At 43.6% G+C, this 26,204-nt stretch overlaps 1 protein-coding gene across 4 annotated transcripts in view; it reads left to right on the top strand.

The window, feature by feature from the left end:
• The first annotated feature begins 8,565 nt into the window (after nucleotides 1-8,565).
• Nucleotides 8,566-26,204, top strand: part of Adgrf5 (adhesion G protein-coupled receptor F5) — a 113,185-nt gene continuing 95,546 nt past the window's right edge. The window contains exons 1-3 of one of the 4 annotated variants that reach the window (XM_063266632.1): nucleotides 8,566-9,100; nucleotides 12,244-12,346; nucleotides 15,409-15,527. The gene's annotated coding sequence lies outside the window, so the exon portion shown is untranslated. Of the gene's footprint in view, nucleotides 12,347-15,241; nucleotides 15,528-26,204 lie in introns of those variants that run through there. The other 3 variants (XM_063266631.1, XM_008766833.4, NM_139110.2) reach the window with 3 other exon arrangements.

Here is a 26,204-nt window from a genome sequence, read left to right as displayed (position 1 = left end):
GCAACCACATGGTGCCCCACAACCATCTGTAATGGGATCCGATGCCCTCTTCTGATGGATCTGAAGGGAACAAAGGGGTACTTAAGTAAAAGAAGAAAAATTATCTATAAATAGAAATATTGGAGTGGATCTTGAGATACCTAATTAATAATGTTCATGAAAAAAATGACAACTTTCAAGACTCGCTAAAAAACATCAAAGTAAATAAATAAAATAAAATTCTTATCTTAGAAAGAAACTTGATTCGTAGCTAATGGGTTTGTACATTCTACTTCAAAGACAGAGTATGTGCTACTGGAGTTACTGGGAATCTGCTTTCCAAGGTCAGTTGTAGGGTGTGAGGATATCTGCTACTGGAAACTCAGGCCTCAGAGAACATGGAGGACAAATTTAAAACATCAAACAGTAACTAATGCAAGTGCAAAATTCAAGTTGGGCAAATACAAAACAGTAGGATCTAAACACAGAGCTTTGAACCTTAAGTGGCATTTTAAAATGAAGAGTACTATGCCCACTATTTACCCAACCACAAGGATGTTTTTGTGACAACAAAAGGACAATATTTATAGAAAATAATGGAAAATTTACAGGTTAACTACAAATGCTTTTGAGACTTGATGTTAAGGTGGCCGAAGGCATACGACTGGTTTAAAAATAGTCATCATACCTAGATGGAGAATTTTTACAAGGACTGTTAATGATTGCTACTAAAATAAAAAGATCTACTGTCTACAAATTAATGCCCAACTAAATTACATCAATAAATAACCATTACACTGTATGCCCACAAACTAGTAAAAAAAAAACCTAAGTAAAAAAGTGGGAAAGTAAAAACTTACAAATGTTTCCTGGGTTTTACATCTGCTGTTAGATAGTAAGACTTTCAAATTTCATGGAAAGTTGAAAATGTAGCTTACCATTTTCAGCACTGTTTTCAAAGTCTGTTGAGAATTCAGGTCAGGGATTTGCTGAAGAAAAAGAAATATGCAGGGAAGTTCAGCACCGCTTGTGTTTCTATAGCACTGGGGATTGGACCCAATGTCTTATGAATGCTAGGGAAGCACTCTATCACTTAACTACATCCCTGGCCCTCGATGTGGGTTGACTTTGTCATCAGGAGATCTCAAGAATATGTGTTACCATGCTATGGGATGATTCAAAGACTGTGCAAATTGTTGCCTGCATTCACCAAAACTTGGATTAATAATAATAATATAAGTATATAATATATTATACATATATATAATTTCAATCCTGATAGAAAAGACATTCCTATCAGGTATATATTATAAGACATGGATATGATGTTATTAATAGATAATTAATAATTAATAATTGTTTATGTACATGTCATCCCCTGTGAAGGAAATGAAGCATTGATGTAAGCTCAATGATCGTCAATCACAGGAAGTGGTTTTCACCCAGGTGAGAGTGCTCAGCTCACAGACACCCAAGGGCAGCACATTCCAGAACACTTCTCATTCCAGAATAAAAAAGGATTGTGGGAAATGTGTCTCCTAAGATGTTTTTAATATTTATAGAAAACACGTAGGAGCCAAGACCCAAACAATGGAATACCACATTCTGGAAAGTGTATGGAGCCTTAAGATTTTGTCAATGTTACTCGTGTACACTCTTCAATCTACCAGCTTCGCAGGTCACCAGTGACACCACAAACAAACCCTTCTAGATTTTCCAGTCGGTAATAAAAACTAGTCTCCCGCACCTTCTTCCTGCTGACCTGAGGCCAGTCATTATACACCAGCATCATTGATAAATGTATTCAACAGTGTGTGGGGCAATGAGGGATACAAGGCTGATTACGATACAGCAGGATGCTTAAAATGTAGATTAGACATACACACGCCAGGATGCTAAGGTGTATAAGGTCCAGATGGATGCTTATTTTAGAAGATACCGTAATTGGGTTGGGTAGAGGTCAAAACTGGTACCCGCTGAACACTTGCAATGAGTTATGCTAACTGGCTTTTGGGAAGTGGGAGATTGTGGGGGTTTGGTTGCTAGGCAGTGGATTAATTACTGGGGCTCTAGTGAGAATGACTCTGAAGAATGCACTCCCACCATGTTTTCCCTTTGGAGAATCCCAGAGGATTGAGAGACATGGGATTCCATAACACAAGAAATTAGAAAATTGTAAGCAGTCATTTTTATTCTATACTAAAGTAAAGAGTTATTTGTATGCAGAAGAACAAAAGTGTATCACTTGCAGGAAAATAGATGGGACTGGAGATCACATTAAGCGAGATAAGCCAGACTCAGGAAAACAAGCACGTATTTCTCCGATGTGCAATCTGGGCATGGGTTGGGGGCTTGTTCATGAAGGCAGATCTACTAAGGAAGATGGCAGAATACGTGAGGAGAATAAGGGAAGCCATGATCAAAGGACATTATAGACATGTAATGAAAATGCCACGATGAGCTCTATTTGTTATTCTGTTCAATAAGTAGGGGCTGCTAAGGAAAGAAAGAACTGTCAGCATCCATGAGTTTTGCATTTAGGGGAATCAGTCAAAGTAAGGTCTTAAGTAACATTGGTATCAATTTTATTATTTGAATAGGTGGGTTGTAAAGTCAAAGATCTAGAATGTAAGAGAAAAGGCCAGAGAACTCAGTTAATTGAATGTTTACTGGGTAAATATCGTGGTCTCCTTCGTTGATGGGTTTGCACTCAACAACAGGACATATTTAAATAGCTTTCTATGTGACTGGAATTCCCATGAGTTTTGTTTTTAAGAACCCCTGTCTGGGTAAAATGAATGTTCTGTCCTTATCAAGGTCAATAGTCCAAGTCTAGACCTCTTTCTCCCGATCTTGTTATGCTATACAGTCCTTCTTCAGGCTTTCCCTGCACATCCTTCCCAGCTGAGGCTCCCAGGGACTCAGCTGATAGCTCCATCATATGCCTTTGCTATTGGCATCTTTTTACTGATAGACAAATTGATGTCAATATAATAGTTTGTGGCAACCCTGATCAAAACCGCCAACTTCTTATTTTTTATACTTATCATTTATTTATTGTTTGTGTGTGTGTGTGTGTGTGTGTGTGTGTGTGTGTGTGTCATGCACGCAAGCAATGCACACATGGAAGTTAGAGTACAGTTTGTGGGAATGAGTTCTCTCCTTCCACCATGTGGGCCTTGTGCTTGAACTCACTCTGTCAGACTTAGTGGCAAGTGCTTCTACTCACAGAGCCATCTCATTGGCCCTCCACACAGCTCTTTACTCTCTTTCCCAATTCCTAATAAGCATTTTTGCCCCTTTCTTTTCTATTGTTGTGAAGAGACACCACGACCAAGGCAATTTATAAAGGAAAGCATTTAATTGGGGTCTTATTTAAAGTTTCAGAGGGTGAACTTATAATCATCATGCTGGGGAATCTTGGAAGCAGGCAGGCAGGCATGGAGCTGTAGCAGTAGTGGAGAGCTTACATTTTATCCATGAGTTGGAGGCAACGAACCAGAGGGATTGGGAATGGTGTAGGCTTTTGAAACCACAAACCTCGCCCCAAGTGGTATACCTCCTCCAGCAAGGCTATACCTCAGACTCCTTCCCAAACAGTTCCAACAATTAGAGACCAAGCAGTCCCATATGTGAGCCTATGGGGGCACTCTTATTCAAACCACCACACCTTTGAGGAGAAAAAATTTCAATTTCCATGTGTGAGAAACAGAACAAAACGGAACATGTAAACTTGTCTTCATATTTTGGTTTATGTTACTTAACAACAATATCTCTAGTTCCATCTATTTTACTGCAAATGTGCCAGTTTCAGTGGTATGTGTGCCTGTGTGGGGCAATAAACTAGCAGTGTGTGTGCTAGTCTTGTTTTCCTTATCCATTCTCCTGTTGCTGGGCACCTAGCCTGATTCCATATCCTAGATGTTGTGATGTGTGCCCGCAATAAATGAGGGCAGACAAGTGTCCGCCATGCTGATTAGCTCGTCTTTGTGTGCATAGCCTGAAGTGAGCTGGCTAGATTCCGTGCTAGATCTTCTTTTAGTTTTCCAGGAACTCAAATGTTTTCCACACTTGTACCAATTTCCATTTCACTGACAACATGTAAGTTCTGCTTGCTCTATATCCTTACCAACTTCTCTCTCTCTCTCTCTCTCTCTCTCTCTCTCTCTCTCTCTCTCTCTCTCTCTCTCTCTGCGGGGTAGTCACATTTGTTATTTTTTCCTAGTTATATGGTTTTAATCTTACTCTCTTGCCCAAATGCTCTAGCTAAATCGTATCTTGATAAAGGTGGAAACCCCTCTATCATTATGATCTGGTGTTGGCTAGGGATTCATCATCTGTAGCCTTTCTTATGTTGAAGCACCTCTAAGACTTATTTTAGGACTTTAATCATAATGTGCATGGGGGCATTATGAGTGTGTGTTTGCAAGTAGGAATGTTCTTGTGTGTTTACACAGAGGCCACAGGTCCATGAAAGGTATTATTCTCTCTCATTCGCCCCACTGGAATTTTTCAGACAGGGTCACTGTCAACTAAGAGTTGGCTAGAATGGCTAGCCAGCAAGCCCACAGGATTGTTGCTTCCCATTCCCATTTCTCTGTTTCTCACTTCTGGGATAACAAGCAGATCCTAATCACCGCTCCCAACTCTCTATTTGGGTACTGGGAATCTAAACTCAATTCTTATGCCTGCGAGGCAAGAACTGGGCCCCCTCCTCAGCCCCTTGATGCTGAATTTTACTGAGTCACATTTGACATCTATTGAGAAAACTGTAATCTTTGTCTGTAGTTTCGATACATTATGTTACATGTGTTGATTTGCATATGTTTAACATCCTTGCATGCAGAAAGACACCAACTCGATCATAATGAGAGACATTTTTAATACGCTGTTCAATTTGATTTGCAAGTGTTTTGCTTGAGAAACTTTGCCCCAGTGCTGATCAGGAATCCTGGTTTATAGTTTGTTGTCATTGTGTCCTTGTATAGTTTTAGTAGCAGGGTGATGCTGGCCTCAGAATGAGGAAGAGGGTTTGTGTTTTTTGTTGTTGCTGTTTTGTAGGTTTTATTGTTGTTGGTTTTGTTGTTGTTGTTGTTTTGTCTCAATTTTATGGAATGGTTTGGGAAGGATTAGCGTCCCATCCTTAAAAAATTGACGGGTTGGGGATTTAGCTCAGTGGTAGAGCACTTGCCTAGCAAGCGCAAGGCCCTGGGTTCGGTCCCCAGCTCCTGGAAAAAAAATTGACAAAATCCAGTACTAAAAACTAAAACATTCAGTTCATGGCCTTGGTGTCCACCCTCAGCACTGAAAAATATATAAATTTAGCTTTGAATCCATCCAGTCTGCACCCCCCCTTCTCCCTTCTCAAAATAAATCCGTAGGGGTCTAGAGATATGGTTCAGCAGTTAAAAGCACTGTCTGCTCTTGCAGAGGATCTAGGTTGAATTCCTAGCACCCTCATGGCAGCTCTCAAACATCTGTGACTCTCATCCCAGGAGATCCAATATCCTCTTCGGTTCTCTGCAGGCAAAGTCATACATAGATTCAGGCAGAACCCTCGTGCACATGAAATAAGACAGGGAGAAAAAAGATCAATCCTTGTCACAACACTAGGTGGGCTTATGATACTTTCTAGCACCTGGCATTGTTAATATCAGCCCTAGTGGAGTTTGCTGGAATCCTCTGCGTGTCTGTGCAAGAGAGACTCCTGGGGTATTAAGCCAGAGTTGTGAATGTTGGGTCGTTCTCCTGTTTCATTGCTGTTATCTCAACTCTGCATCTTGCAAGGTTCCAGCCTAACTCTTGCTGATCTCCAGGCCTTGCCCATAGCCGCTAACCTCAAAATGTTCCCATACACTTGCTGCTTTGGGTCTTCTCTGAGCCAGAACAGGTGAGCGCTAGATGTTCTGATGGACAACCAGTATGCTTTGTTCATTCCCTGCTTGTACTTTATATACTTGGGTGCCATTGAAAACTAGTCAGAATACTTAAGGAAACTGCCTACCATTGGAAATTGTTAAAACAACAAGCTGTTGGCACTGTCAACATCTGCCTTCTGTCTAAAGATCATTTTCAAAATGACAAAAATCGCAATCCTTACCCTAATGTGAAATAAATATACAACAGAAGTTGCTTGTATGAATGAATGAATATAGGGGGATGTTAGGTGCTAATGTCCATTCCAAGAGAAATTTGAGGAACAGGTATACTTACACATAGATGGTCAGAAAAGCTGAACTGCATTTATTAATACATGCACAAGTGGACAATACCCTATAAAGACCCAAAATATAATGCTTGAGATAAGCATTTGTGCAATGAGCACAATAATTACTCCTCCAAATATAATGAATTTGTATTTCTAAAATGAGAACCACTTACTGTACTGCAAGTTTCTATAAGAATAATTATATATAATGATCAACAAGAATGAAAAAGATAGGATCTCATAGATTCACAGAGATTCCACTGAAAAATCTTTTAGAATCCAGTCAACATTCTGTTGACAGGATGATCCGTCAGTTTCCATTTTAAAGTCTTCCACTGCTTTTCCTGAAGCTTCCATTTCTGACGGGTATGATACCCACTAACTAGGAGCCAAGCTGACAGTTACTAACAAAAATGCAAATAATTCATTTAATTATACACACACACACACACACACACACACAAATACACACACACACACACACACAACCTTTAAAATTGTCCAATTCTGAGCATACAACTGGCTACTGTGAGAGCCTATGCATTGATTGTCTTTGCACAAGCTGGTGGCTGCTTGTTCTTTAATCAGGCAGCCTCCTGTGGACCTCTCAGACAAGAACAGCCTCAGTAAACAATGTGAGCACTTTATTCTGCAGAGCCATGGAAAGGAACCCAAATTCCAGTGGTGACTGTCATGACGTGCTCTAAACTACAAAATGTCAAATGATCGTGTGGCTTTAATAATGGCTCCAAGTCCAAGAAAAACGCAGAGGCCAATTGTCTGCTGCAATGGTAGCCACGACGGCATGTTCCAGGACCTCCCTCTGCCTGCTGCAGAGAGGAAAGATGAAGGGGTCCAGCTGGAAGCGGAAGCGCGAAGAGCCGGCCCTGACGCTGCCCCTGGGAAATACTGGCCTGTGATAGTCCCTGGCTTTCTGCCTCCTGTCTTGATGTTTTCTAACGTTTTCTCACCCCACGTTTCTTCCTATGGCATCTCCATCCTGCTGCCCTTCCTTTCCCTATTCATCACTTCTTTCCTTTCCCTCCAGGTTTCCTATTTCTCCCTTCCCCCTTCTCTCCTTATCTCTTGATGACCCTGTGATTGCCTTCACCCTTACTAACTTTTTTTTTTTTTTGGTTCTTTTTTTCGGAGCTGGGGACCGAACCCAGGGCCTTGCGCTTCCTAGGTAAGGGCTCTACCACTGAGCTAAATCCCCAGCCCCCCACCCTTACTAACTTTAATCCTTTTCTTTCTAAGTACTTCTCGACAGGCTGCCTGGCTTTGTGAGAGAGATAATCGTAGTTTTCTAGGGAACAATACCAGAGCCCAAGGTATCAGAGTCTGCTCTGGGAGCTATGAGAGGTGAAGGACCCTGGAGCTAGAAATCTGCATTCCACCTAGAATAATTTCCATACAGGAAGAGAGGTAGGGAAGGAGGGAAGGAGAGGGAGGATTAAGCAGGGCACACAGAAGGGAGACTGAGGGCAAAGCAGGAGATGTTGGTCTATGTCATGGTGAAGTGTTTGGCTCTTCTTCTTAAGGTAGTACAAAATTTTAATCCTGAGAAACATCATGGAGACCATTTCCTCATAGTCTCTCCAGAAAATGTACTTGGGTACTTGGCAGAGAACCGAGGAGCCATCTCTCTAGCCCCATATGCATATATCTAAAATAAAGCAAAGGTATTAATTAAATGAATTATTTGCATAACAACAGGGAGGGAGATTTTTCCGGTAGCATGGAGTCAGGGCTAGAGGAAGCCAAGACATTAGCAAGGAGTTAGCTGGTGTGATTTTAACTGGCATTCTGGGGTTTGTATCTCTTCATACTCATGGTATAGCACTTCTCTGTCCATACATGAGCTTCTAATATACTTCACACCACAAAGCAAAATAGGGGAGTCTAAGCCTCTTGATGTCTGTTGAAGTCAACTCACTTAGAATTCCAACCATCTTTCTGTAACTGGGACCAGCCTGAGATACTAAGCCCTGGGGTTACAGAGACTGCCCTCTCTGTCCTTGGCTGAGTGCTCGATGGCCGCCATCTTGAATTTTTTTTACACTTTTGAATTTTCAGCTTACAAGGAGCTTTACACTTTCTATAGAGCAATGTTTCTCAACCTTGCTAATGCTATGATCCTCGTGTTGTAGTGACCACTATCCATAAAACTTGTATTTCTAATACAATTTGTAACCATAATATTTTCAGTTACTTCATAACTCTAATTTTGTTACTGTTATGAATTGCAGTGTAAAAATCTGATGTTCAGGTTCTCAAATGTATGACTCCTGTGAAAAGATTGTTTGACTCCCAAATGAGTCACAATCCAGGCAGAGGTTGAGAATGGAGAGGATCCTGCTTTCAGCGATTTAAGATTGTAGATTGTAGGGAGCGGTGCGACAGCTGTATGATAATGAGGTGAATCTGGCGCCCTCCTAACAACAGTACTGAGCATGCGTGGAGTTTTGCACCTGACGTCAGTCTGGCTGGGGCGGTACTATGCTAAATGGGAGTTCATGCCTCGCCAATCTCTGGAGGACAAGTAGCTGGGATGGCAGTGGGGTGACTCGCGCCCACCAATCCCTGAAAGAAGATTAGCATACTGTTGTGTATATAAGCCGAGCGGCTTTGCCGCTCGGCGCGGTAACACTTAAAGCGGTAACACTTAAAGCTGTAACACTTGGAGCTGTAACACTTGGAGCTGTAACACTTAGGGCTGGCTGCCGCCGCCTCCCTGTATCAACAAAGAAGGTCTCCTGCAGTAAAGGCTGTTGAGAAGAATCCAACCGTGTTGCGTCTTCCTTGCCGGACGAGGTGGGCGCGACAAAGTGGTGGCCCGTACGGGGACGAGGACATCCTCGTGGATCTCAGAACTCTTCAGCTTCAGGAGGAGCGACGTCGGAAAAGTTCCCGGTAAGGGACGATAAAGTTCTCTGGAGGTGAGCAGAGACGATGGAAGCCTTGGTTTAGAGGCTAAAAGGTCTGCAGTCTGCAGCAATGTTGTTTCCAATGGATCCTTTGTGGGTAAGGCTTGTAATTTTGTTTATTTTTTTTTCTTTGTGTGGGAAGCGGTTAGAGCAGTTAGGACAGGTCAGAGGGTCCTTGCAGAGCATCAACAAAGTATGTCAGAGGGAGTAAAGGTCTTGAAAGAAAAAAAGAAAAGAAAAGGAGATAAAAGGAACAGAGAGAAGGCAGAGATGGAAAAAGAGGATAATCAGGACCAGGAAACAAATAAGATATATTCTTTAAAAGCCTTGACCTTAGAAATGTCAGACAATCTAGAAAGCATCATTGACAGCTTAGAGAAAGTGAAAGTAAAGGTAGAACCATCGGGTCCCGGGCCTCCCGCAGAGCAACAAAAAGAAGCACAAGACTCCACCTCAGTTCCACCACCAGACTCATATTGACCCCTAGAATGGGAACTCAGGTGGTGGATACAGATTTTAAAGGCCCCAGTAAGCAGAATTCAGAAGGATCACAGAAATTTAAAGCATGTGCAAAGATAAAGACTTGGGGTAATGGTAGTGGTCAAAAGGTAATAATGGTAATGTGTTCTTTTAGAGTTATGTTAAAATCTAGAGAAGCAAAGTCGATTCTCATAGATGCTTTTAGTCTTTGGACCCTGACTAGAGACAATATACACCCTAGGCAAGAGAGAGAATGGGGTTGAGAAAAACAGTCCTCCCGAACTCTCCACAGATGCTTTGGCAAAAGAAGGAAGTGAGCTTAAGTTTTTTGAAGCTCTCCTGGGAACAGAAGGAGGTGGGAGACGTCTTGCCTCCTTGCTGGCTCCTATTGGAGAAGTGCTTGTTTCTGGTTCTGGGTTCTTTAGGTAGGATGTCTGGGTCCCTTTGGTGGAACACCATCTAGTTCTTTTCCTCTGTGTCTATTGTTTGTCCTTGGTGCACCAAGCTGTGGATGTATGTCAATTTATGTCTGGGTTTTGCTTCTCGTTGCTTGAATGTTTTGTGTTTCATGTTTAAAAGGAAAAAAAATGGTTAAAACTTTAAATGCTGGTTGATTCACCCATTGATGTAGCTTTAACTCCTTTCAAGAAAGGAACAAATAAATAAAAAGTTTCAATTGGCTTTTGGAGCCGGCATCTGTAGCTAGAAGCCTAAGTTGGCTGGACAAGCTCCCCAGGGGGCTGGCTAAATGTTTATACTAGCCGTCCTAGAAGCGGCCTATACAAAAGTGGTTAAGGTACTTGAAAACAATCAATTGTTCATAGCACCTGAAAAGGTTCAAATGGGCCAAATGGGAGAATATTTAGGAACTAAAATCACTTCTCATAGCATTTCTCCTCAAAAAATTGAATTACCATTTAAAAACATTAAATGACTTTCAAAAATTACTAGGATTCGACCCTATATAAAAATGCCCAATGTAGATTTACAACCACTTTATGAGATCCTGAAAGGGGATTCTCAGCTTACTTCACCCCGTGTTTTAACCAAGGAAGCACGATTATCCTTGAGGAAAGTAGAAGAAAGACTAGAAAAGGCAATACTAAAAAGGTATAAGGAAGAGGAAGATCTGCTTTTGTGTATACTGAGAACTTTTCGTCAACCTACAGGAGTATTATGGCAACAAGGTCCACTTCTTTGGATTTATCCCCATATTTCTCCTAATAAAACCCTTGAATATTACCCTTCTGCTGTTGCACAGCTAGCTATATTAGGCGTTAAATCTTGCATTCAGCATTTTGGTATTTCACCAAAGAAAATTATTATACCATATACAACTGCTCAGGTAGAAACATTGTGTGCATTGATAGATGATTGGGCCATATTGTGCTGTAGTTTTGATGGAGAGTTTGACAATCATTATCCTAAGGATCCGCTGCTACAATTTTTTACTGAACATCCAGTGATCTTTCCTAAGATCACTGCCTCAGAGCCTTTGTCTGGAGCGTTAGATATTTATACAGATGGCTCCAAAACCGGTGTAGGTGCCTATATGGTTGATTCTCAAGAACCAGTATTAATTCAATATAGTCCAGGTACCCCCCAAATTACAGAATGTAAAATTGTATTGGAAGTTTTCAAAAGATTTCATGATTCTTTTAATTTAATTTCTGACTCTGCTTATGTGGTTAATGCGGTACGCTCACTTGAAATTGCAGGGCCAATTCGGTCAACTAGTACTGTATGTCAAATTCTTTTAGAATTACAAAATTTGATTTGGGCCAGAAAAAATAAATTTTTCATACAACATATTTGAGCCCATACTAATTTGCCTGGTCCCATGACCAGTAATAACGCCCTGGTGGATGCTAGTACTCGTAGAGAGTTTATTTTTCATGCTGCTCCGGTTGATCTCGCTAGAGAATTTCATCAAAAGTTTCATGTACCTGCCTTTACTCTTCAACAAAAATTTAAAATTTCTAGAGCTGCAGCTCGTGATGTGGTGTTAAGTTGCCAGAATTGTGTTCAATTTCACCACCCTCCTCATGTAGGGATTAACCCTCGTGGTCTGATCCCGCTAAAACTTTGGCAGATGGATGTCACACACACATATCTCAATTTGGAAATTTAAAATATGCTCATGTTTCTGTTGATACATGTTCTGGTATTATACATGCTACTCTGATGACTGGTGAAAAGGCTCGTAATGCCATTAGCCATTGCTTAGAGGCATGGGCAGCCTGGGGAAAGCCTGATAGTCTCAAGACGGACAACGGGCCTGCCTACACTGCAAAGTCCTTTCAGGCATTTTGCCAGACAATGCAGGTCAAACATACTACAGGATTGCCATACAATCCCCAAGGTCAAGGAATTGTGGAAAGAGTACATCGTACCTTAAAAGAGCTGATAAAAAAACAAAAAGAGGGAATTGCCAGCAGCCGAACACCAAAAGAACAACTTTCTTTAGCTCTTTTTACTCTAAATTTCTTAGTTTTGGATGCGCATGGCCACTCTGCTGCGGATCGCCATGCTGCTACTACACCTATAACTAATGCAGAAGTAAAGTGGAAGGATGTCTTAACTGATAAATGGTGTGGCCCAGATCCCGTGATCTCGAGATCTAGGGGAGCTGTTTGTGTTTTTCCGCAGAATCAAGAAAATCCAATTTGGGTACCTGAGCGCTTGACTCGAAAATTGCCTTCTGCTCTTCCTGAAGATGAGACTATGAACCCTACTATTACTACTGGGAATGGTAATACAGGTTAATTCGATCACCCTGTGGGCTATTGCCAGATCCTGGCCAGTACCCATGCCAGTCCATAGCAATTCTACTGTTTTACCAACCTTTTTCTCTACCTCCTGTTTGCGTGATGTTCCTTGTATAGTGCCAACTGGAGAAATGCCCCAACGGTATGCCGCCACTAACGTTTCTCTGTTGCATACCTTATGTTTTACCATTAAAGACTCTTCCCTGCCCTGTATTTGGTTACGTAGAGCCACATTAGCTAATTGGTTGAATCCTATAAGTGACAGCACAATGAACACCGGGATCATCCTGGCTGCTTTGAGTCAAATTGCCCAGGGAGTCTCTTCACCCAGCGAGGACATGTCAGTCGATAGTTCTGCTGATCTGAACATTACAACACTAATTGTGATGCATAATTGTAGTGTTCCATCAGGCCCAGGGCAAGGTAACTATGCACAGAATAGCTCTACCCGTCGTAGAGTCTTACCCGCTTGCCCCCCGCATCAAGAGTTTCCACCTAATTTTACCCCATGTCAGAGTCCATTCCATAGAACAAAACAATTCCTACCAGGATTTGAATTTTCCCCTCCTCTTGGCCATGTACAGTATGACTGGGGGGAGAATAAGACTGGCAAGCATAATCTCTGGCCTTGGTTTCAATGGGTGCTGTCCAATGAGCAAGGGGCATATACATCCCTGACCCCCTTTGCTAGGTTGATGGGTGAGAACTTCACGCTGTATAATGTTTCGGCTACCAGAAAAAATGATACCAGGTTGACCAATATTCAATATAATAACCTCTTGGAACATAATACTGCCACTAGTACTTCAGTATGTGTTAGATCACCTTTTTCTTTCTGATAAGCACTAATGTCAACAATGGTGTTTTAAATTGTAATAGCTCTGATGTAGTCTGCTATTTAGCTGAATGCTGAGATGGCAACAATGACACCACAGTAATGGTCAAGATTCCCTCCTTTGTGCCAATCCCAGTAGAGGCAAACCCAGATAGTTTTCCTATTCTTAATTTGCTGTGAACCAAAAGAGATTTTGGAATTACGGCAGTCATAATTTCAGCCATCGTGCTGTCTGTTGCCGCAGCTACCACAGCTGCAATTGCTATGACCAATCAAATACAGATGGCTGAGACTGTCAATCAGATTGTAGAAAGAACTGCAATGGCGCTAGAGATACAAGAAGAATTTAATACTCATTTGGCATCTGGCCTTCTATTAGCCAATCAAAGGATAGATTTAGTTCAAGAACAAATTGAAGCACTGTATCATATGACACAGCTGTCTTGCGTTTCCTCCCTAAGAGGTTTATGCATTACTCTTTTGCAAGCCAACTTTTCTCAGCATTCTCAACAGAGCAAAGAAATCTGAAATTATCTGAAAGGAAACTGGTCCATGAAAGCAGAGCAACTATCCAGACAATTGCTGATGCAGATTGCTGTCCTCAACAGCACTAGGCTGGACCCCATCACAATTGAAGACTTTACCTCATGGATTACCAATGCTTTCTCCTTTTTTAAGGAGTGGGCGGGCATGTTTGCCTGGGGAGCTATTGTCCTCCTGGGATGCGGAGTATGTCTCTGGCTTATTGGCCGTTTAAAAAGGGAACATGCCAGACACAAAGCAGTTGTTTACCAGGCTATGACTGCCATTGACAATGGTGCTTCTCCCAATGTATGGCTGGCCTCTTTGAAAGATTAAGAGTTCGCCCTAGATCATTTTTGTCACAGTCATGTGGGTCATTGTATCCAGGGACGGGCAACTTTCCTCGAGCTCGGACCAACCTAAGACACGGGGCCCGGTGGCGATAGGGTGACCCAACGACGGGTAAGGCCGAGTCATCGTCAGGAACGACCTAAGACAGGAGCAATGACAAGATTGACGTGACACCCAGATCTAGACCAGTCATTTTATTAAACAAAAAAGGGGGAGATGTAGGGAGCGGTGCGACAGCTGTATGATAATGAGGTGAATCTGGCGCCCTCCTAACAACAGTACTGAGCATGCGTGGAGTTTTGCACCTGACGTCAGTCTGGCTGGGGCGGTACTATGCTAAATGGGAGTTCATGCCTCGCCAATCTCTGGAGGACAAGTAGCTGGGATGGCAGTGGGGTGACTCGCGCCCACCAATCCCTGAAAGAAGATTAGCATACTGTTGTGTATATAAGCCGAGCGGCTTTGCCGCTCGGCGCGGTAACACTTAAAGCGGTAACACTTAAAGCTGTAACACTTGGAGCTGTAACACTTGGAGCTGTAACACTTAGGGCTGGCTGCCGCCGCCTCCCTGTATCAACAAAGAAGGTCTCCTGCAGTAAAGGCTGTTGAGAAGAATCCAACCGTGTTGCGTCTTCCTTGCCGGACGAGGTGGGCGCGACAGTAGATCATCAATGATTCTTCAAACCTTGAAACAAAATTGATTAATAAATAGATCAGTAAATAGTAGGAGTTTTTTTAAAAGATTAATAACGAATATCACAAGCCTTTCCTAAAACAGAGCCTCCTTGGGTCTCTCCTGAGGGCAGGGAAATACTCTTCCTGAGCCTGTTCTGACCAGTTTCTCACTAGTTGCTCTGCTGCATGGCGTCTGGGCCAGGGCCAGAAGGTAAGAGGAAAAGGACGAAGGCACCCTTGACTTTCGCAGGGTTAAACACTTGGAGAAATTTCAGGAAGAAAGTATGTGGTTAAAGATAAAGGTAGAGTGAGCTCCCTGCCTGTTGCCTGCTTCTCCTTGTTCTCCTGGTTCTTAGCGTGTTTAATCTCTCCTCTCTTAGTGGCCAAAGGACAAGTTTAAATTTCTGATTCCCTCTGGGGAGCCTGAGAGAGGCAAGAGGCACCAAATACAGGAAATCATGTGGAGAGGATTCCTCATTTATTACAGTCCCCACATTAGTTCCCTTCCCCAGCCTCCGCCTCCACCTCGAGCCACGCAGTGCCTCCCAGTTTCCTCCTGCATTGAGGAACAGCCCACAATTCACCTCTGCCCCAGAGGTCTGGAAGCCGGCGTGAGCCTGGGAGCATCTAAAGTCTGATCTACTGAAACTCTACCCTCCTCAGGCTGCCTGAATGAATGGGACACCTTTAAGTTTCACCTCACCTCCGAGGTCTGCAGTGCGCTCTTCTATTTTACCACACAGAAGTAAATCTGAGGAGGCTGCCCAGTGCTGAAGAGAAAGGTAGGTGCTCCTGTGGTCCTTTGTCTCCTTGGATGTGAGCTCAGAGCCTCTAAAGCAGAGGGATGGGTGTCGGTCTATGCAGCAATTCCCCGTGACTGTCTCTACTCAACTTCTGCGCCTTGTGGAGATCGCTGACTTACAGGACTGTGGGCAAATAGTGGCAGGCAGACGGTTATTACTGATTGTTTTGAGTTTGTTTGCCTTTGGCTAGAGAATAGCGACCAGCGTAGTGCGTGAAACACAAAGTCTGATTCTTGTTTTCTTTGGAGAAACATCTCAGTAGGGGTTATATGTTTCGGCGTCTGTGTAATGAAAGGGGAGTACTTGTGAGCTGACTTGCTTTTTTCCCTACTGTGCGGACCTCTACCATGAGTGTTTTAGTTGACTTTTGAGTCTTTGAGTTAGCGATATACCAAGGTGTTTAGCAGCAACGGGTGTTTCTTATTTACATACCTGTATGTTATAATTTAAAACCAAAACCCCCAGGGGTCTGGTGGACATCTGTGTTGTTTTCCAGAACTTTCTTCCTATTTCTGAGATTTCCTGAAATACATATCCAAACATATCTATAGAGCCTGGCTTTTCCCACTTGGTACGGAGACCCTTTGTGGGCACGACAAGGTTGCATTAGCTGGATGTTTATGCTGGCTGGATTTTAGTGAGGCTCAGGATGATGCAGCTGAGACCCAGAGAAAGTCGAGGCGGATTCAGTTCACACAGTTCTGGACTGGATTGGATGTGGTTAAACTTTACTGTTTCATGTTGCTCTTATAACCAGCCTTTCTCTGAGGAGAAGTATTTGGACCGACTTCAAAGACTACCAGCCAACTTACTGAACTCTTTTAATAGCTTCTCTTATCGATTGATCCATTGAACGGTCTTGGCGAACTTAGCTTTGGTGTTGCCTTTCTCCATTCATTCCCGGGATCCTGCTACAGAGCTCTTGGGAAAGGGCAATTAGGAACTATGTCAGATAAATACTCCCTGCTGCTTGGTTTGCCGCTACCTAAGAGGCACCAGGAACCGTTTGTATCAGGCATTAACTAGGGACTCCTTCGAAATGCAACTCTCTCCACCCCCGATCTCTTTGCCAGACTTACTGTGTCTATGTCATCCAGGTTGTGATAAGTTTTTGCCGGGTTCTGCCTTGGACAGGGCAGATGACTCCAGTTCTACTCCATAATATCCTGCCAGCCTCCTCTCTCACCACTTGGCTTTCCAACTATACTGAGTGCCACTTCCCTTATCACGTGATCACTCTGCCACCCACCTAGGTCTGGGTGTGCTGCTCTCTCTGCCCCAATTACCCATTACAGCTTTGGTTTAATCTTACGCCCCTACACTCAGTCTACCCCTTACTAAACACCCTGGGTCTATGACTTTATGGCATATGAACTGCTGGTTGCTATGGGTTTTCTCATCTGTGACTGGTGTTTTATTTCTGAGTCCATAGCACTTGGCACGCCTGGCATATTGCTTGTATTCAGTCAGTATTATCTCACGGAAGGAAGGAAGGAAGGAAGGAAGGAAGGAAGGAAGGAAGGACAAATGAATGTGTGTACTAGCCAAATACTTTGAATTAATGACCAGAATGCGATGCATAGTTAAAGTTTTCCAGGAAGATTTTCCTCTGCTCTTATGATCTGAGTCTTTATGGGTTGGAGCATTTTGAGGATGTGTGCCATGCGTTTTTCAGTCTTCGCATCTCTCTGGGTAGCTAGCTTTCCTCGACAGGCACTTCCCCATCCCTGCTCTCTACTCCTCACCACACTAAGTCAGAGACTTGCTTTCCCAGCAGTATGTACTGAACACCTTACCCGTATTTGGCAGCTGGCTGTGTGCTAAGAACAAGATGACAAACGTAACAATGAACCTCAGCAAAGAACCTTTCATCATCCTCTCTCCTACACTTGCCTAAAAGTGGGGGAGGGCAACAAAGAGATCTGATGGGTATCAAATATTAACGCATGCAAGTGAGGGCATTGGGAGCTTTGATACAGTGTGGTCATGCAGAAAAGCTTGTACCATGTCCTGGGGTCTCTGGCTATAACAGCTGCATGTGTGGCTGTCTTGCCAGGGGACTTTGGGTCTCCAACCTTTCCCTGAGCCTTGCTTTTATGCAGTGGTGAGCAGGGAAGCTTCAGTTTCACTCAGTGGACAGAGGTCTGGGAGCCTCTGTTCTCACATTGGCTCATGATTGCTTCGAGAGAGGGTCTTACTTATCCCAGGCTAGCCTTGAACTGTGTTCTCAAGAACTATGACCTTGAACTTCCGGTACATTTGCTTTCACCTCCAAGCCTTAGGCTTACATGCCTGCCCTTATCATACCCACTTTATGCTGTACCAGGGACTGAACCCACGTCTCATGCATGCTAAGCAGGCAAGCCCGCTACCACCTGAGTTATATCCCCAACCTCTCTTGAGAATTTGGAGGGCAATGAGCTGCAGTTTTCTGAGGCAGAGTCACAGAAAGATCCTAAGGGAATCTACCTTTCACTCCAACCATAGACTTTCACATTGTCCTTTGTACCTTTTACCTAGGGCACCGCATAGCAACAGCTCTAAAGAGCTGCAAGGAAAACAATGCCTTCTAGGTGTGCCCAGACTCAACCACTAGGCTCAGGCTGGCACGAAGCTGCTCAGACCTTCTCAGGTGGCTTCTTTCTCTGTCCTTTAACCCTCCGTTTCTTGTTCCTCTACCACATGAAGTTTCCAAATAAATACTTCATGGACACCCAGAATTTCCTCTTGCTTCCTGCTGCACATGCTTCTTCACCTCTCACTTACTGTCCCTGTGCACAGAAGCCCTTCAGCTCTTCTCCTAACTGCTCAAACTTTCTCTCCAGTCTATTAGTATTAAGCAACTGTGGTGGCCACCAAAAGGATGTTAACCTGCATGGGAGGGTTCTAGTGGATGGCAGTACTTAGATTATGGCAGAAACCTAGGTTTATATAATACAATATCCTTCCACCCCTTCCTTCCCTTCTCCCTTTCCTTCCCTCTTTCTTCTTATCTTTCTCTAGCCTTTTTGGAGGCAGGGATGCATGCTACCCAGACTGGCCCCCATCTTACTTTTTACATGAGTAGCGAATAACCTTGAATGCTCGACCCTTCTCTCTCTAAATGCTAGGATTCCAGGGGGGCAGCACCTCACCTACCTCAACATTTCCTTTTTAATCAGAGTCTGCTGTGGAGGTAAACAGAGGCAGAGGCAGTTTTAAATTCCTTGTTTGTTAGCATCTGTCAATAGGTAACCTTGCTAAATCTTGATTTCGTTTCTGAAACTATGTTCTAACGCACAAGGTGAAGATTACTTAGCTAACATATGTAGCAAGTTGCTTCACTGACGGATACCGGCAGAGCTGGGGGGGGATGGCTCAGTGGGTAAAATGCTTGCCACTCAGACTTGAGAGCCTGGGTTTGCATCGCTATCAGCTCCATAAAAGGAAGGCATGGCGGTACACATCTATAATCTTGGTCCTGGCATGGGGGGGAGGGTGCACAGAGGTAATCGGATGTCTAGAGCTTGCTGTCCCTGTAATCTAACCTAACCAGTGAGCTTCTGATTCAGTGAAGAGACCTCACGTCAAGAAATAAGGCAGAGAGGAGTGGAAGAGACACCCTGATGCCTGATGCTGACTTCTGGGTTGGTGAGCATGCAAATACACCCAGTCACACCAAGGAAAAGCGCTATCCCAAGCTTAAGAGAGACTAAGATGACGAAAATGAGAAAAGGCTCCCTCATAGAGCAGTGGAAGGGCACGCAGGTATCTGGAGGAAGCATGCAAAAGTGGCCTCCAATTACTCAAAAGTCACTTGTGTGGAAAAGAGAAGGCCACCGGATCACAGAATAGAAAGTATAGGGTAAAAGATTGCAACTCAATATGCAGAAGGATTTACCTACCATCAGAATTGTCTAAAAATGGGTGAGTTGTTTTGCGGGGGTTGGGGGAACACCCTGTCCTGGGCAACATTCCAGCACCCTAGGAGACCAGCGGTCAGGGTGTTCCCAAAGGGAACACTGAATGGGTGGGGTCTGAGCGATGACCTCCAAGGTCCCTTCCCACTCTTGTGAGTCTCATGATGTCAGTGCCCTAATCCAAGGTACCAGATAAAGAACTGAAAAAAAAAATCACTAGCTTGGAATGACGTGAGCTGACTTTTCACTCTCTAGCCTTAATTTTTAGCAGCCATAATTTAAAAATAGGATCTTTGCAACAATAGATTAAGTCCGACTTCCAGGAAAAAGCGCAACAAACGAAACAAGAGAAAAGAAGAGGGGAAAAGTTCACCCCAAATGGCTCTTGGGTCACTCTACAAGTCGACTGTGGCTTGGTGCTTGAATTACAAACACATTCTCATTTGACGGGAAACGGCCGTGTTTGGAGACATTTTCAGTCAACACAAAATTGGGTGAACCTCACAAGCCCCCTTCCTAGTTCTGAGACCGAAGGACTCCTGCAGGGATGTGCTTTCTTAGCCATTCAGAAATCTAAGTGAGACATGTTGAAGCTAAATAGCTCCGTGCTCCTGTAAAGCTGTGAGTTGGGTGTCTGCCCTTTAGGGAGAGAAGAGAGCTGGCTGGAGCTGGCTGCCGGCTCCAATGTCAAGTTCTCCATCCTCCTACCTGCCTTGTCTTCTTGTAAAAAGGACCACATTGGTCACAGCCTCTGCCAGCTGACAACTTAGATCTTTTTAGAGACACAAGGATCAGCTTAAGTGGGCTCAGACTATCCAAAAATTCTAGGCTAATACTGGATTCTTCATAGACAAGAGAACCGGCTATTCTTCCAGTCCCTTACATCCTTCTAAAGATGCTGGGCTGCACTGAGGCACACCTTTGCTTCCTCCATCCTCACACTGGGATATCAGGAGAAAGAAAAAGAATGGCAATCGTCCTTTCTACAGAAGAGCACCAACAATGCTGGGGCTTGTCAGGCAGAAACAGAGGCACAATACAGTTTATTCTGCAGGCATACCTAAGTTTGCTTTCTTAAAAACAACCGTCTTTTAAAAATCCCTTTGAAATACAATCAACCATGCAGGGCCACATTGTAGAGCCTTCGAAGACCCGTGTGTTTATTTTTACTCGCACTTTGGCTACACAGCATAGCAAAGCAACTGTCTAATGTCCGAAGCGCGATCCTGGGAATTTCCTCCAACGAGGCTGTGTTTCCGTCCATTGTTGCAGTACAAAGGACAGAGGGAGGCTTGAGCAGAGACTCCGGTTAACCCCACCTAGAGGGAAACATGGAAGCTGTCGTTCCCCCTCAGTCAACTCAATGTGATTCTGAGTGCAGGGGGTCAAGATGGAGGTCGTGCTCCACTCTGGGCAAATGAGAAGATAGGTCTGATTTTTTTTTCCAACTAAAAATATCTCAGACACTGGTGATGGCAATTTAAAAATAAAAGCTCTGCTTTCTATTTGTGGCCAAGGCTATACCCTCACCAGTGCTGGGTGCTGGACTCTGATGGGATTTTGAGACAGGGATGGTGTTTGAGGATACAGGTTGCCTTGTGAACAAAGGGGTTTTTAAGCATATTACAGGAAAATGAAAGTCGTAAGAGCGCATGTGCCTCCCCAACATGCACGCGTGGGTACTTGCCATTGCAAGCATGAGCTACTGAACCACCCAGAATTTTGTTATTATGGTAGGCTTTGATTTAGTTATCTTCAAAATAGCTATAAAAGATCTCATGTCTTATTAGTTTGGAGATAAATAAGCTAGTATATTATAAACTATCAGACCTTTACTAGACTTTCACTTAAGGTGTGACAGTTTGATTCCACATTGTTTTTTATTTTTTTATTTTTTTTATTTTTATTTTTTTTATTAACTTCAGTATTTCTTATATACATTTCGAGTGTTATTCCCTTTCCCGGTTTCCGGGCAAACATTCCCCTCCCCCGTCCCCTTCCTTATGGGTGTTCCCCTCCCAACCCTCCCCCCATTGCCGCCCTCCCCCCAACAGTCTAGTTCACTGGGGGTTCAGTCTTAGCAGGACCCATGGCTTCCCCTTCCACTGGTGCTCTTACTAGGATATTCATTGCTACCTATGAGGTCAGAGTCCAAGGTCAGTCCATGTATAGTCTTTAGGTAGTGGCTTAGTCCCTGGAAGCTCTGGTTGCTTGGCATTATTGTACATATGGGGTCTCGAGCCCCTGATTCCACATTGTTAAACGTTCCTTATAAGTAATTTCTATTTAATATCCAGCTTCCAATACTTATAATTTTATTCTGTAGACAAAGAGGTCCAGAATGCCACTTGGTCTGGGTGTGATGGCACATGCTTCTAATCCCCACTCCTCAACCTCAGATAGGGCTTCTCTGTGTAGCTTTGGCTGTCCTGAAACTCTATAGACCAGGCTGGACTTGAACTCAGAGTTCAGTCCCTGGCACCTCAGTAAACACATGGGTGTGGTGGAATCTTTATGGTCCAAGGGCTGGAAAAGCAAAGACAAGCTCATCTTTGAGTCTCTGCTGACCAGCTAGCCTAGCCTAATTGGTGGATTCCAGGGAAATCAAAGACTTAAAAAACAAGACGGATAGCCTCTGAGGAACTACAAGCAAACTTTTGGCTTCGCTGTCCCCTATAGTTTAATCTCTCCCTCCACACTCCTGAGGAAGGTCTGTACAGCATTGTTTTAAGGTTCAGTGCCCTGGCTTGTGTGTGGGGATCTCATGGGAGAGGAAAAGGTGGGTCTCAGGTCTCCATGCAGCATTCCATGCCCCGCCCTGCCCTGGATCCATCTGTGATCCTAATTCCAGTGGCTCAAAGCCCAGCCTCAGCCCCAGCACAATCAAAGACTCAGGTTGCAGAGTGGACCTGTACAGAGAAATACCAGCTCAGCCCAGAGCTAGGATATCTGGGTCTTGTCAGCAGGTGGCTGTCCAGGCCCTTCCAGGTCCCCAGATGCAGAAAAATGTTTTCTCGCCCCGTGGTGAGAATACAAGAATGCTTGTGAAAATGCCTTTCTGGGCTGTTTTGTTGGCTGGGTGTTTATTATCAGACACCCCTCAGGGGTTCACAGGGCAGGTTGCGAACGTCCATGTGCGGCCTGGGAATTTCCTTCCATAGAGGCTCTGTTTCCTCTCTTTGTTGTTCCTCAAAGAGCAAGTGGAGACATTACTAGAGATTCCTACTTAACCCTCTCCTGCTAGTGTCCCGTCGTTCTTCACAGCAGGGGAAAAAGCACTGGAAAGCAAAAAATTTTATGCATTTTGGCTCTACGTGTGCATCTGCAACATGCTATTACCTGTGCACGCAGGCCCATGTGCTTGTGTGTGCATGCACATGGGTCAGTGCAGAAGAAGTAATATATAATAGCACATTGAAGAATAAATGCTCATTCCCAGTAACATTCATGCACCATATCGTTGTTTAGATCGGATAACATGCATTGCTATGAAAACTGCTAATTCAATTTCAGTTCCGTCTTAAGTAATAGTTGATCCCCACCCCTCCCCACTCCCACCCCGCCCTCAGAGTGTGCTTGTTGACTAAAGCAGAGGCATGACAAATTGAAAGACCTTTTAACTGGATAAGAAGGATTTAGTAAACATACTTCTGTAACACCGCTAGGCGCAAAGCAGATGCAGAAGTTCTAGAAAATTCTAGAGCATGCGATAGGCACATGTGGAGGCACACCTTTCATGCACGGTGAGGGTGCAAAGAGATCAGACAGTTGCCTGAACTAAGGACGGAAAGGATTAGAAGAAGGTTGTGAGTCCTCATCTTCATTGAGACTCTTCTGTGCTCTCCACAAACACTGACTGGAGTTCTCTAAGTATCCGGACAAGTGAGCAACCCACGTGCCCCTCCCCTATTCGCACACATGCTCACAAACACACCTTTCTCTCCAGAGGAAGGTTTGAAACATTCCTCCCACTCCCAGCTCTAATTACAGTCATGATTCTGATCATTTCCTCTCTGAGTTTCCATCAGATATATATATATAGTAGATGTGGCTGACAACGTGGCTGTCCACTATGTTTTAATTTTCGCTCAGGGAACGTTTTAAGCGGGTACACGGCCACTTGTTTATTCTCCATTTAAAGTCCCAAGAGCGGTTTGCAGCATCCTCTGAGGGAGAACCATGGTGAATATGGAGAAATCATGTGAACTGTGTCAGTGGGACAGCTGTCCAACCTTCTTTATCCTATGAAGAGGAAGAATGGACACAGGTTTCCTCAAGTTTGGTGGATGGGATCCCACAGCCTCTGTTGGGCTGTCAGCAGAGAGAATGTGCATTGCTGTTTCTTTTAATGAACTTAATCTTTTTACAGCATTTATTTGTGTGTGTGTTCATATGTGTGTAGGTGCATGTGTGTGCATGCATTGTGTGCAGGTGCATATGCGTATATGAGTGTGTTGGTACATGTATATGTAGGTACACATTTGTGCATGCGTGTATAGGTGCATGTGTGTGTAGGTGTACATGTGTGTGGGTGCAAGTATATGTATGTGCACAAGTGTGAGTGCATGTGAAGATTGGAGCTTGATACTGAGTTTCTCCCTCCATCTCTCTCCACCTTAGCTTTGGAGACCAGAAATATCTATATTAGGTTCTGCCACTGAACCTGGAGCTCACTTCAATTGAGCCAGATCGAATGGCTGCCCTGCGCCTCTCTGGGTTTATAGGTGTGTACCGTAACCCCAGTTTCTTAAAGAGTATCTAGGGATCTGAGCTTGGCTCTCATATTTGTGTAGTAATCTGTACCAACTGAGTCATCTTCCCAGCCCATAGTCTTCAATTTTGCAATATAGCAGCACAAAAGGATTGTAAAGGACAAAGGACCAGCGATGGCACTCATGGTGAATACAGGTACGATAAGATGTGGGTGGAGTGATGGAAAAATGCAGGTTCCCAGGCTCCCTGCACCTTCGAAATCAGACCCTGAATTAAGGAGGGCAGGAGTCGGGGGAGGGGAATGCATATTTTCTAAGCAACATTTTCTTGGATCTTAGAGTTGGTTAACACTTCTTCATGTTTATACATGAACCATTTTCTAGAGAATACCCCACAACCTTGATTTAGAAGACTGTTCACAAAGATGGCATAAGGGACCCTCCATGCATTTTTCAGGACAGGTATGATGTTAGCTTGTGAATTTGACATAGCCTAGAATCACCTGGGAAGAGAGATGGGATAAGGAATTATGTACACTGGGTTGGCGTATGAGTGTGCGTGTGGAAAATTGCTTTAGTTACATTAATTCATATGGAAAGACTTGGCTCACTGTGGGTAGCATCATTCCCTAGGCAAGGGGCCCTGACTGTATAAGAGTGGAGAAATCAAGCTGAACACATGCAACTATGTAAACAAACACACAAACATTTATTCCTCTCTGCTCTCGACTGTAGGTATGGTGTGACCAGCTATAGACTATAACCTGGAACTGTAAACTAAAATGGAATTTTTTTGGCCGAATTTGCCCTCACCCTCAATATTTTTTTATCACATCAAAAGAAATGAATCTTGACCAGCAGGTTCAAGACTCGCATGCTAGGCTCCTCTTTGCTAGAACATTCATCCTGCTGACTTTGTAGCCCTGGTCTGCAGTATCCATTTGGAAGAAAACTCTATCTTCCTCTGTATCATCCTTTGTAATTACATTTAGCCTTCTGTTCGTTTACATCTTGGCACTTTTCTGTCTGGGAACACAATACAATGGAGTGGCAAGAGCTAGGCTTGGGGCTCAGATTCTGACTGAACTTTCTCAATATGTTCGTTTTTTTCAGTCTGTGTAGTTTTTTTGTCTTGTCTTAAGCCTGGAAAAATCAATCTTCTCATTTGAATTGGAAATAGTTACCTAATTTATACAATATTATAAATATTAAAGGACGTTTTATTAAAAGTTTCATCGAAAGTGCTCAGGATACTCTTAAGTTGAAAATTGTTCTCAGGAAGAGACAAAGCCGGGCAGTAGTAGCAGACACCTTTAATCCTGGTACTCAGGAGGCAGAGGCAGATGGTCCTCTGTAAGTTCCAGGCCAGTATGGTCTACATGGAGAGTTCCAGAACTGCTAGGGCGATACACACAGAAACCCTGTCTCAGAAAATTTAAAGAAAGAGCAGGAGGGGAAGGAGGGGGAGGGGGAGGAGGGGGAGGGGGAGGGGGAAGAGGAGGAGGGGGAGGGGGAGGGGGAAGAGGAGGAGGGGGAGGGGGAGGCAGGAATCACCAATAATAACAAAAGCACAAGCAGCTCTTCCAACAGGAAATTCTATGATCTTGGGTTCTTTCTTAAAGCATTAAGACAATATTCTGGGCTGGAGTTATTATAACTTAGTGGTGAAATAAATGTGTAGCTTGTGAAAAGCCCTAGGTTTGATGCCTATTGTAGAAGAAGAATTAAAGAACAAATGAAAAGAAAGAGAAACAGGAAAAAGAGAAAACACTCCATATGAAGTAGGTTCTCCAATCTGTTTAGCCAGTGAGTAGATGCTACTCACCTCAGTGATGTGAGCACACACACTCAGAAAAGGGTAGGATAAAAAATTACTAAATGTTTAAGTAAAGCCAGATATGGTTGTGCAGGTTTGAGCACTTGGGAGGGACAAAACTGGAGGGTTACTGCAAGTTGAAGCCCAACCTGGGCTACTTAGTGAGATAGAGACTATCCAAAAATATAGAGGGCTAGAGAGATGGCTTAGCAGTTAAGAGCCCACTTAA

The sequence above is a fragment of the Rattus norvegicus genome, chromosome 9 (assembly GCF_036323735.1).
Source record: "Rattus norvegicus strain BN/NHsdMcwi chromosome 9, GRCr8, whole genome shotgun sequence".
Lineage (NCBI taxonomy): Eukaryota > Metazoa > Chordata > Mammalia > Rodentia > Muridae > Rattus > Rattus norvegicus.
Note: the sequence above shows the minus strand (reverse complement) of the source record. Positions and strands in the feature narration are given on the sequence as shown.